The sequence below is a fragment of the Pinus tabuliformis genome, chromosome 5_1 (genome assembly GCF_031772625.1).
Source record: "Pinus tabuliformis cultivar Carrire ecotype Pingquan chromosome 5_1, CPIR1, whole genome shotgun sequence".
Taxonomy (NCBI): Eukaryota; Viridiplantae; Streptophyta; class Pinopsida; order Pinales; family Pinaceae; genus Pinus; species Pinus tabuliformis.
In genome coordinates, this window is record NC_142305.1 from 219936493 (window position 1) to 219949451 (window position 12959).

The window sequence follows — 12959 nt, forward strand, 5'->3', positions numbered from 1 at the left end:
TTCGGATGGCGATTCATTCTCCTTCGCGAATTTCTCCAAAAAGGCTCTATTATAGACTAGCTCGGGTTGAGGCAAATGATACATCCGTCTCAAGTCATCAGGCTTGAAGGAACCGAAAATCCTTCCATCCTTAGTATGGAAGGTTCTATCAGTGAGAGTAATTTCTTCAATTGCCCAACGTACCACATCAGTATAAGGCAAGACTTGTTCTCTGGCTGCTATTCTGTGCAGAAAGGAGTCAGCCAAATCTTTAAGAGTTGCCTCAGACTTTCTTAGTTCATCCACACTAGCCTCCGTTACTGTCTTTTCTGGTTGTTCTGCTTCTAGCAAATTGTATGTACCTTGCCATGTAGTACCAGGAAGACCAGTGCATGTAGTATCTGAGATTAAGCCTTTCTTTGAAACCATAGCAGCTTGGCCTGAGACAGGTGTCGGAGTAGAACCTGCCACCTTTTTGAACTTCTTTCCCATCATATTCAGACTTCTCTCGGTTGAATTCTACACAAATGCAAGAGAAATCGTAACAAAGAAATAACAATGACGATCCATAACGGGATAGATATATAACTTGAAGCGTGGTGAGATTAATTCTAAAAGTGGCTGCGGATCTAATGATTTGAGAGGGCACCGCAGATGCAATGATGGTGATTTTACGGCCTGCAGCTCCATAAATGACCATTACTTAAGTTATTAAACCGAATGACCCCTTAAAGCGTGCAATAGATTTCTTCAAAGGTCTAATCGTAATTGCTCGTTAATTCGAAGGGGCAAAGCTTTAAATACGCATGCATTACCTTATCCCTTTACTTAACGGCATTTTGAAATTTGTGCTTTTGTCAAATCGGATTTAAATATAACTTTAATGCTTTGAAATAATCACCCTTTTTTTTTAGGAGTTCTGGTCATCATTAAGCGTCATCGCATCGCATCGGGAGTGTGAGTGACATTATCATTTGGGAGAGATCTTGGCGAATGCCGATTGCGACATTGTATCATATTAGCGCGCGAACATAATCCCTAAATGCATATCAATTGATTTACCGACTACCGATAGCGATATCACATCGCATCGGGAAAAAGATCTGAACGTCTTATGAAGATGTATGGGATTCTGCCGACTACCGATAGCGATATCGCATCGGGGAAAAGATGTGTGCTTTTTCTGTGTGTGCATTGGCTATCGCCGATGGCCGATAGCGATATCGCATCGGAAAGAACCAAGGTAGCAAACGGTCTTGCGATTGCTTTTTCGGACTTAACCAAAAATTGCTTATTATTTGTTCAAAAAGGCTTTTGTTAACAAATTCATTTGATTATCATACCTTTTTCGAACAAATTCATTAATGCCAATTAAAATTTTTAAAAGGGACCCATTTCATATGTTAATTGTTTGTGATAAAAATGTTATGAAATGGGGGGTTGTTGTAGGGCACAACAATTGGCGATTCGCTGGTAGAACCAGTTATCTCTGGACTAATAAATATACTTACACCTTTTCAAATAGAATCTTTATAAAGAAAGGAAACTTCTAATATAACTAGATGTCTATTGATTCTGAATAAAACAGGTTTCTTCATTTGACTTCCTCTTTTTATAAACACACTTTGAGTTTTGAAACAAGTCCTTATTGGTTCATAAAAGTAAAATAGAAAACTTCTCCATATCAGCTTTTTAAAATAAACTCCTCTGTCACAGGTAGAGCCTCTGCTGCCAGCAAACGTTCATAGTCTCGGCAGGGTTACCTTTTAACCATGTCATTGTCCATTGTTCCATTCACTTAAGAGTGTGACTAAACAGAATGAATTCAAAAGATATTTTTGTATTTTTTGAATTTCACTTTCTTCTTTGCTTAAGATAAAAGCCATTGTCCTGGTTTGGTGGCCAGATAACGACAATGCCATTCACGGGTAGTAATCAAACTGAACAAGCTGGCTCGTGATGAGACCCCTTGTCTTGAAATTTCAAGCCATTACCCTGTTTGGTATGCAGTTTTGGTAATGTCAGTTAAATTATTTTCCTATGAACATGGTAAGCAGGCTTGTAATAAGACCTCTTATCTTTGATCTTTTATATTTTAGAATTACACTCTGAGAAATCATAAACTTTTAGTGAATGGGATGAACAACTATCTTCTTAAGAGTAAACGGATGACAGGTTTAAGAGTTAAAGATGCTGAAGATGGATTAGCCCCTCTTTTAATATAGATAACCTTTGGAGACTTATTTTGAAAACTCAAGATGACTCATAGAACTTCGTTCAGAGTGAAGTTTACAAAAGTTAGACTGTGATGTTCAGAATAAAAAGATGTCTAATTTCCTAGAAATGATCTTTCTTGGTTTAAGACGCTATTATCTAAAAGTAAATATTAATAGTGTAGTGGCGAGACAACTTTTAATTACAGCGAAAGGTCAATGGAAGATGTCCCACGTCCTTATTTCTACAAATCCTACAAACTATATAAAAACTATCAAACTACATAGAGAAGGGGTTACCTCCTCAATTAAAGAATTTCTTCAAGATCAGACCATTGACAGGGAGAGAATCCCTCACCCCTGATAGATTTTGCAGTATAAAAGTGGAATGGCCTACTTTTTCACAGATCTGAAATGGTCCGAGCCACATTTTTTGAAATTTGGAATGTTTACCTTTGTCTTCATGGGCTTTGTCCCATTTCAGGACTAGATCTCCGACTTGGAATTGTTTAGGACTAGATGAGGCCAGATCAAAAGCTGCTTTAATGACTTGCTGATGTTTAGCGTGTGTAACCTTGGCTTTTTCCCTTTCTTCTTCAAGTTTAAGAATTTGATCATATCTAAACTGGATAGAGGAAGAAGGAGTTTCGTCAATAAATTGCACTAGGGCTAGAGATGGAAAAAGAAGATTGGTTGGTACGATTGCTTCTTTTCCATAGACAAGATTAAACGGAGAGGTCCCTATGGAAGCTTTCTGTGTTATCCTATCAGCCCATAATGCAAATACCAAGGATTTATGCCAATTCTTATGATTCTCTTCGATTGTTCGCTTAATGATTTTGATTAGGTTTTTATTAGTTGATTCTGCTAGGCCATTACCCTGAGGATAGTAATTAGCAGAATACTTTAATTTAAATCCCCTTTTGATAGCGAAATCAATCATTGCATTACCTGAGAAGTAAGAAGCATTATCAAAGACGAGAGCGTTTGGAACACCAAACCTGGTAATGATGAACTGATCTATAAATTCAATGATCGCCTCAGAGTTTGTTGTTTTTAACGGAACTGCTTCTACCCACTTTGTAAAGTAATCAGTTGCTGTAAGAATATATTTGTGCTGCTTGGAAGAAGAAGGATGAATTTCTCCAATGATGTCCAATCCCCATTGTTCAAAAGGCTGTTCAATGTTGATTGGTTGCAAAGGGAAAGCTGGTTTTTGTTGTCTTCCACTGGCAGTTTGGCATTTGATGCATTTCCTTACATATTCGTGAGCGTCCTTAAACAAAGTAGGCCAATAGTATCCAGCATGAATGATTTTATGAGCTGTTGTATCAGCTCCGAAATGTCCTCCTGCTGGTCCGTCGTGTAGCTCCTGCAAAACCTTTTGAGCTTCAGGTTTCTCAAGGCATCTTAATAGGACAGAATCATAGTTTCTTCTGAAGAGCACATCGCCAATAATTGAAAAACTCTTAGCTTTCAATCTAATGGCTCTTTTGTTTTTGTAGGACAAATTGGTAGGTGCATAACCATTCTTTAAATAAAAGATCAGATCTGCATATTGAGATTCGGAATCAGGAATACTTAGCTGATTAACTTCTTGGGTTTGCTCTGTATCACTTGATTCCGGAATGTTTGATGCTCCTGCTAATATCCTGCAAAAACCTTGACCTTTAACAAACTTTGCTGGCTTTATTTCTAGATCATATTCTTGGAGAGCTGCGACCCAATTTGCCCTCTTTTCTCCCAATTCCTTTTGGATTAATAGTTGCCTAACTGCTGAGAAAGGAACTATCACTTTAGTATGGGTTTTTAAAAGAAAGGGTCGATAATGTTTGACTGCTTTAAAGACAGCAAAAGCTTGTTTCTCAATATCGGAATAGTTTAATTCGGCGCCTTGAAAGTTTGAACTGAAGAACGAGATGGGCGCTTCCAAATTGTCATCATTCAACTGGGTGAGCACTGCTGCGTAAGATAAGTCGGATGCAATGGTATATAATATAAAATGATTAGAAAGATTTGGAGTATTCAGAGCTGGGACATTGATTATTGATTGCTTAATATCATTAAAAGCTTGCTTTTCCTCTATTCCCCATCTGAAGGTTGAATTCTTTTTAATCATCGTTTGTAGTGGTAGTACAATCTGTGAAAAATCTGGAACGAATCGTTTAACGAAATTAATCTGCCCTAGAAACGACTGCATCGATTTTTTGTTGTGCGGAAAAGGAATTTCAGAAATTTCCTTAATTCGATCAGGATCTACATAAATGCCATCTTTAGATACAATAAACCCTAGAAGCTTACCCTGGTTGAGAGCAAAGAAAGACTTTTTCGGGTTGAGAGAGATACCATATGTTTTGCATCGTTGAAAAATCTGTTTTAAATCATGCAAGTGGTTATATCTCTTTTTAGAATACACAGTAATATCATCGAGGTAGACGACTACTGTCCGATTAATTAACCCTCTAAAGGCTGTATCCATGGCTCTTTGGAATGTCGCTCCTGCATTTATGAGTCCAAAAGGCATCTTTTGATATGCATAAGTTCCCCATTTTGTCCTGAATGTAGTCTTTAGTTGGTCATCAGGATGGACCAACACTTGATTATATCCTGAGAAACCGTCGAGAAAGGACATTAATTCAGATCCTGCTACCGATTGGAGGATTTGTTCCATGGTAGGCAGTGGGAAATTATCTTTCAAGCTTGCCTTATTCAAGTTTCTGAAATCAATACAGATTCGAATGTCGCCGTTTTTCTTCCTGACTGGGACCATATTGGAGACCCAGTTTGAGTGTCGGACAGGGAAGATAATCTTAGCTTTTAGGAGCTTATTAAGTTCCGACTTTATTTGGCTCTCCAAATTCGGGTGTATTTTTCTTAACTTCTGCTGGATAGGTTTTTGATCGGGAAGCATAGGAATAGTATGTTGTATGATAGATGTATCATATGTCTTGAGGTCGTCATACTTCCAAGCAAAAACTTGCTTGTTTTTCCTTAAGAGTTTGATGAATGCTTCCTTTTCTTCTATAGAAAGTCCTAGTCCTAAGTTGATATTTTGAGGAGCTTGATCTGTTCCCAAATTGATTGATTCAAACCTAAGAGTAGAGCTTTGGAGTTTTGCATTAATTACAGGTTTGAACCTATCTTTAATGTCATAAAGGTCTTCGAGCTTTACTACAGGCTTAGGAATCGCGTTATCTTGAGATGTTTCTTTCATTTGAGAATCATGGTCATGCTCTTCAATGATTTGATTGTCATAAGACTTTTCAGAGGTTAAGAATTGCAAGATGTCCTCGTCATGGTTGAAAACCCTCCAGTTAGTGATGTTATCGGGAACTGAAGGTCTAAAAATTAATTCTATAGAAAATCTATCAAGGCTATAGTCTTCGGAAGGGAGGAGTTTGGAAGCTACGTTGGCTAGTAAATCAGCTGCCGAGTTTTGTGATCTTGGAATTGAAGAAATGTTGAATGCTGAGAAATGCAAAGTAAGATCTTGCACTAGCGATTGATAATGCTTAAGGTGGCTTGAAAGGCAATGAATTGTATTTCTTACCTGTTTAACAATGATCTCACTATCACCGAATACTTTTATATATTGGACTTTAAGGTCAATTGCCTTATATAGTCCCTGCACTAGAGCTTCGTATTCGGCCGTGTTATTGGTGCATTCAAATTCTAATCGACAGGATAGCATTGTTTTTTCGCCTTGCGGACTAACCAAGATGCAACCTGCTCCTGATCCCTCACTGGACTTAGAGCCATCAAAATACAAAGACCAAAATAAAGGAGAATCAACAAAAATATTTACATCTTTTTGATTTTCGTTGAAGCATTTGGATAAATTGGTTTGTGAAAAATTTTCTACTTGAGATGTACAATGGTTAACTAAAAAAGGGGAAGATTGGGCAACAAAGTTGCCAAAGAATGATTCTGAGGAATAATTTCCCAAAATGTTGTTGTTGAAGGCCACAGGCTGGTTTTCTTGTTCGAAATCGGTTACTGTGTGAGTCATGTGTTTCTCACGGTCGATCCTTATTTGATTTGGCTTACCCTTATAGGGGAGCCACATATGTGACCAATCCGTGGAAATGTATCCATGCAGTTTCTCAGACCAATCTCTGCTCAAAATTAAACCATAGAATTCAGGTATGTCAGCAATCAAAATATCTATTCTCTGTACTATTCTGGGATCAGCAGACAACCTGATAGTCACGGAATTAATTTCTCCTATAACCTGCACTTTGGTTCTGTCTAACTGTACAATATGAATTGCGGACTTCTGGGGTTCTATGTTCAGTTTAGAACAAACTGAAGCTGGCATAATATTAGATGAAGCCCCTGAATCAATTAAACAGTTATGCAGATTTCGATTATAGATTTCATAGGTGAGCAAGAAAGGTGGGGTATGAGAATTGGATCTATCTCCGATCAGAACCGAATCGGTAGCTTCGACCATATCTGGAGGGGGTTGTCCTGAATCATTAGCAGCTTTTGAACTGGGAAGAGGAGAAGAGGGGACAGCGTTAAATTCTCTTAGGAGCAATTTCTGCTGATGTTTTAACTTACTTAGTTCAAACATGGTTATGTTTGCCTTAGTCTTTTTCATATCATCAACAATATTATACTCCATGGAGTCAGATACCACTAGTGTCTTGGATGTTGAAGGAGAGTTAGAAATTGGAGGCTGGTTTTGAGGGGCTGCTACCGGAGACTTCTTTGGAAGAACTTTTTCTTTTGGTGTGGCAGCACCTGCACTCCTCTTTTTTGTAGTTGTTTGAGTAGGTTCAGAAGCGATTTTACTTCTTGTAGTAACAGGAAAAGCTTCTTCTTGATTCTCGGTGTCAGAATTTGGGAGTATGAAATCCCACATGCCGTGACACTCAACTACTTCTTCTTCATCATCCGTTTGAGAGGTTGATTCCTCTTCTTCTTCTTCCTGTTCAGAGTCTGCATTAGATATAACATTGGGTGGCTTTGTTTCAGTTTTCTTGAAAGTTCTAAATGGTCTTTTGTTCGAAGTTTCGGCCACCTGTTTTTTAATTTCAACCATTTCATTAGACAATGTTTTAAGGACCTTTTGTAAACCTTCCATGTCGTATGGGTCCTTTGGGGTCTTTTTCTTAGAATCTTCTTTAAATGAAACTTTTTTGGATTTTCTATCCTCCAAGGCAGCTTTCTTCTCTAGAGCATTAATACGCTTTTCAACTGCAAGTGCTTCCTTCATGTTTTCAGCTAAGGTAGGTTTGCCAGCCCTGTCAACAAAAATAGCTATATTGGAAGGGAGGGCAGTAATGTACCATTCGCTCCTAATTTGTTCACTTGGTTTCGAAGCGGTGGGGATTTTATTTAGGAGTTTGTTGAATCGAGCATTAAACTCCTTTATTGGTTCCCTATGCTCTATTCTCAAATTGGAGAGGTCGTTTATTAAAGTCGCCAGAGACCTGTCATCTCCATATTTGGTAAGGAACTGCTCTTGGCATGTGGTCCAGCTGGTAATAGAACCAGAAGGTAAAGAGAAGTACCAGGATCCTGCCGATCCTTGCAGGGTATAAGGGAAAAGTCTGACAACAACATCTTGTTCTGTCACTCCTTTTAAGTTAACTGCTAACATGAAATTGTTAATATGTTCTTCAGCTTGTGTTCCGTTATCTGGATTAAATTTAGGCAACCATTTTTCGGGAGCATCAGGTAGATCATGTAATGGTCCGGGCATATTGACTGCACCTGGCGTAGTCCATGGATCTGCCATTATGCTGGCGATAATAGTTGTTACTACTATTGGTATTCCAGATGACTGAGGAGAAGAAGTTGTTGGAGAGAGAGTAGCTTGAGATGCTGTAGTACTTATTCCCTGATGAACAACAATGTGTAACGGAGGAGTGGATGGTTGACTTCGCAGAGGAGGAATTGAGATGGAAGATATGGAAGAAAGATCTTCACTATCAGATACTTCAGTAATCTTCTTAGCCTTTTTCCTTTTCGGTAAAGGGAACTCAGTAGGTTCGATACCGAGTTTTTCGCTCTGAAGTCTGGTAAGTGGATGGGATAAGTTTAACTGCGAGGTCACACTGCTTTGTGATACTTCAGATTTCTGAGGTGAAATCGAGAAGCTCTGAAGTTTATGGATAAGAGACTGAACTTCAGGGGATTCAAGACTTAAATGTTCTGAAATATGATGGGTATGAGCAGTGGTGGTTGATTCCTCTTTTTCTCGATTGTGTGCCGGAGAACCAGCATGTGATTGAGAAGGGGAAGAGGATTTGGAGGGAGAATTACTCTTAGAATGGTTTGCAGATTTGGACCTACTTGCCATTCACAGTCGATGGCCCTCCTTCTAGCGCCAAAAATGTTGATGCCCCGAAATTCGTTGCAACAACATCGGGGAAACCACCCGGTCCGGAACTTAGTGCAGCTCCTTTTCCGTTTGGAATAGTGGCTCCGACTGGGGATAATGGGACCAGTTTCCCAAAGATTATAAGTAAACGGGATGGATGAATGATTTACGATGTAAGGTGATAATAAATAAATAACTAAACTACAAAAGAAATATAATAACTATAAGCTAATCCCGGGACTTATCGATTCATTTGAATACAGCGTTTGATAATTTAGGCTTACTGGCAGGCATATAGATGACACTAACAATAAGCATAAATGTTTAAATCATTTAAGATTGCTCTGCATAAGTAGTTATGCAGAGCGATAATAGCGAATTACTGTACTCAGTCATTTATATCATTGTTACGCGCATGATTAAAAGAGATAACAAATCACAAAACATTCAATAGTGATATGAAATGCAGACTTGCTGTTATATTGCATACATGTAATCAACAATAGCAAAAGTAATAACACAGCAATTCATATAATAGAAAAGAGAACAGATACAGATAATAGTACCATGCAAGCTGTTTGATCAATCCAATATATTAATCGCTATGTCGCGGTTCTTCCTTCAGACCAGAAAGCATTCCAAGCAAACGACAATAGTGCACAATTTACTTAAAACAGCCTTCCAAGTAAAATTAAGAACCAGTGGTCGAGTTTCAAAAAGAATATAGACTGAAGCACAATAGTGCAAACTTCAGCCTTTAAGTCTTTTACAAAATTTTACGACCCTTTCCAAAACAATGAAAGGGTCTATAAATACTATGCTAATCTAAAATATCTAAATATCTAAAACTGAAAAACAACTAAATCGGCATTAACAAATATCATTTTGTATTTTGGTGATTCGGCAGTCGGCGGCGATGTTTCAGTCAGAGGTCTCTTTGCCTTTACTCCTTTGCTGACATATCGCCAGCATTGGCTCTACTTCTGGTGGAGTATTGAGGCGTGAAGTCAGCTGTGCATCATATGTGGCATCTCGAATATCGGCAATCAGGTATCGGAGAGCATCTGTTAGACAATTAAGAGCCGACCTTTGAGAATGTGGTTTAATCAGGAAAAGCCAGTATGCATCGGCGGTCAAGGTATTTACTCCAGTAATTAACCGCCCTTGTTTCTCCAGATCAGGGTAATTCCTGAGCTCCAGCATATTTGCCGTTGTTATGTTTCCAGGTGTGCATTGTGAAATCATGTTTGCCAGATACAATGTATCATTGACTAGATTGATCATGTTACTGGCAATCATTTTGCATCTGGAGGCTGCTCTTTCTGCTTTCATCATCTGTGTGTTCCATTCCATGAAGAGTATGTCCTTGTATGTTACACAGATTCGGGAGAAATTTGCGGCTTGCCCTTCTGGAGTGTCTTGCCATTCAATATACTCTGTTATATCGTCTTCAGCCTGATCCAACTTACTTCTGGCTTTCTCGATTTGTTCACACACTGCTGTAGATGTTTCACACAGTGATTCAGCTTCAACAAGTTGTTGGCATAAGATCCTGATTTGAGATATCAGTGCGCTGTTTATTCGAGTTGCCTCTGCTCTGAAATCATTGATACTCTTGGCGCTCTTAATACCTTCAAGCTGAGCTGATAGCTGAATTATTTGCTCGTCTTTAGCTTGTATCATCAGCTCATTCGATGCCTTCAACTGGGATAATGCCTCTGACAATTCTTTTGCTTTCTGAATGTCACTTTGGTCTATCCTCAGTTGTTCAATTTGCTGGGTTAACAAATGATTCTCTTGTTGTTGGGCCAGCAATTGTTCCTCTGCCTGTGCTGCCTTATTCCTTGCCTCTATCACTTCTGCTTGTAATGCGTATATCTCATGCTCTTTAGTCTTCAAAAGAAGACTTACTTCGGATGCTTTGTCAATAGTTGCCGCTGAATAAGCTCCCGCAAATTGCGATAGCTTTGTCAGATCTTCAGAGGGATCCAATTCTCCCTTCCAGACCACATTGCCCGTGATTGTTTGCTCAGGCAAAATAGAAGGTTGATCAAGCCTTCGCCTTTTCCTCGAGCGCCTTACAACGGCTCTATGCTTTGGGCTGTAGAAAATGTCTAGAGGAGGAATTTCCTCCACCTGAAGATCAATTTGATCGGATGGGTCTTGAGTGATTACCTCTACATTCTGTACCATGGGTGAGCCGCTGGTTCCCTCTAGAACCGGAGAAGAAGTAGTATTGGGAGTCTTAGAGGCGTCTGAGTCTTTGGAGGCTTCCTTACCACTTATGATGGAATCGAATTGGTTCCATTCTTTAATTAATTCAGGATCAGTAGAGATTTGCTCACTTTGTTCTGTCTGAGCTTTACTTTGTTCTTTCTCCCGTTCAATCCTCTGCTGTTCCTCCAATGCCTTCCGCTGTTGCTCCTCCTGTGCTCTTTGCTGCTGTTCCTCCAATTTTTTCTGCCTATCTTCCAGTTCCCTTTCTTTCTTCTTCTCTTCCTGTTCTTTCTTCTTTGCTTTCTCTCTTCTTCTCTTTGTGCTTGTTTTGCCTTTCCTCCTGTTGTCTATCATATTCTTTAGTTGTAACAGGAGATAGGTGTATTTGCTGCTGACCAGACTCGCTTGAGGAAGATGTTGGGGTTGTGGATAATAAATCTAGAGGCAAAGTTTGCAACCTTTGCTTTCTAAGTTTATTAAATTCAGTTAACTCCACATCTTCATATCTCAGTGAAGCGAGTTGTCTGACTTGGCTTATTGAATCGGCACTCATGAACAGGTCGTCAAACTGGTCTTCTTGATGAACAACCTTTGACAGCTTGGCCTGTTCCAAGGCAATGAAAGCAGTCTTTTTTGGATCATAAAGTCTGTTTGGAATAGAAGCCAGGGATATCAATTGGAGTTTTGCTGCTTCCTTTTCTGCATGTTTATAATTCAGCAGCGTATAAACTCCAATTCTTAAAGGAAAAGAGGGCCATCCTCTCTTCTTCTCCTCCTTGAGAGTTTGTGTGACACTCTCAGACATAATCTGGTAGGAGATTTCCCGGGCTAACAGTTTATCTGGGACGTACAGGGGGAGGACATGTGGCCTAGCCTTGCTTCCAAAAACTCTAATATAGGTAAAATGCTCTTCGCCGAACCAATGGGCTACGGCTGGGAGATCAAAAGAAGCTTCATAGGAAATTCTAGGGATAGGTCTGTCAAAAATAGAATAGTGAACGGGAACCATAAAACCATTGCAAATTTGATACAGATGGTCTTTGTGGGAGGGTTTCCACAATTTCCGATGGTACAAGTGAATGGGTGTTGGGTCATGGGTTGTCCATCTCCAACCAAGGACAGGAAACTCAGAATTAAAACAAAGGGTATCCATAATGTAAGCAGAGTAATAGAAGGGTGGGATTTTTCTCTCAGTGACTCTGGTTTTGGCCCTAAACTCACGAATAGCTATGACCAATTTATCAGACAAAATAGTGGCCCAATCCATGATTATACTATTGACGGCCGCTTCCATTAAAGGAACCATATCAATATGAATATTTGCAGAGTCATGAAATCCCCACAATCTACACATCATAATCCCGGCGTAGCAATAAGGTGAAGCCAAAGAAGCATTGGAGTACTTACCCGACATATCATGCTTGTGTTTAGTTGGATTCTGCCTCCACTCTCGGAGAGGTTCGGATGGCGATTCATTCTCCTTCGCGAATTTCTCCAAAAAGGCTCTATTATAGACTAGCTCGGGTTGAGGCAAATGATACATCCGTCTCAAGTCATCAGGCTTGAAGGAACCGAAAATCCTTCCATCCTTAGTATGGAAGGTTCTATCAGTGAGAGTAATTTCTTCAATTGCCCAACGTACCACATCAGTATAAGGCAAGACTTGTTCTCTGGCTGCTATTCTGTGCAGAAAGGAGTCAGCCAAATCTTTAAGAGTTGCCTCAGACTTTCTTAGTTCATCCACACTAGCCTCCGTTACTGTCTTTTCTGGTTGTTCTGCTTCTAGCAAATTGTATGTACCTTGCCATGTAGTACCAGGAAGACCAGTGCATGTAGTATCTGAGATTAAGCCTTTCTTTGAAACCATAGCAGCTTGGCCTGAGACAGGTGTCGGAGTAGAACCTGCCACCTTTTTGAACTTCTTTCCCATCATATTCAGACTTCTCTCGGTTGAATTCTACACAAATGCAAGAGAAATCGTAACAAAGAAATAACAATGACGATCCATAACGGGATAGATATATAACTTGAAGCGTGGTGAGATTAATTCTAAAAGTGGCTGCGGATCTAATGATTTGAGAGGGCACCGCAGATGCAATGATGGTGATTTTACGGCCTGCAGCTCCATAAATGACCATTACTTAAGTTATTAAACCGAATGACCCCTTAAAGCGTGCAATAGATTTCTTCAAAGGTCTAATCGTAATTGCTCGTTAATT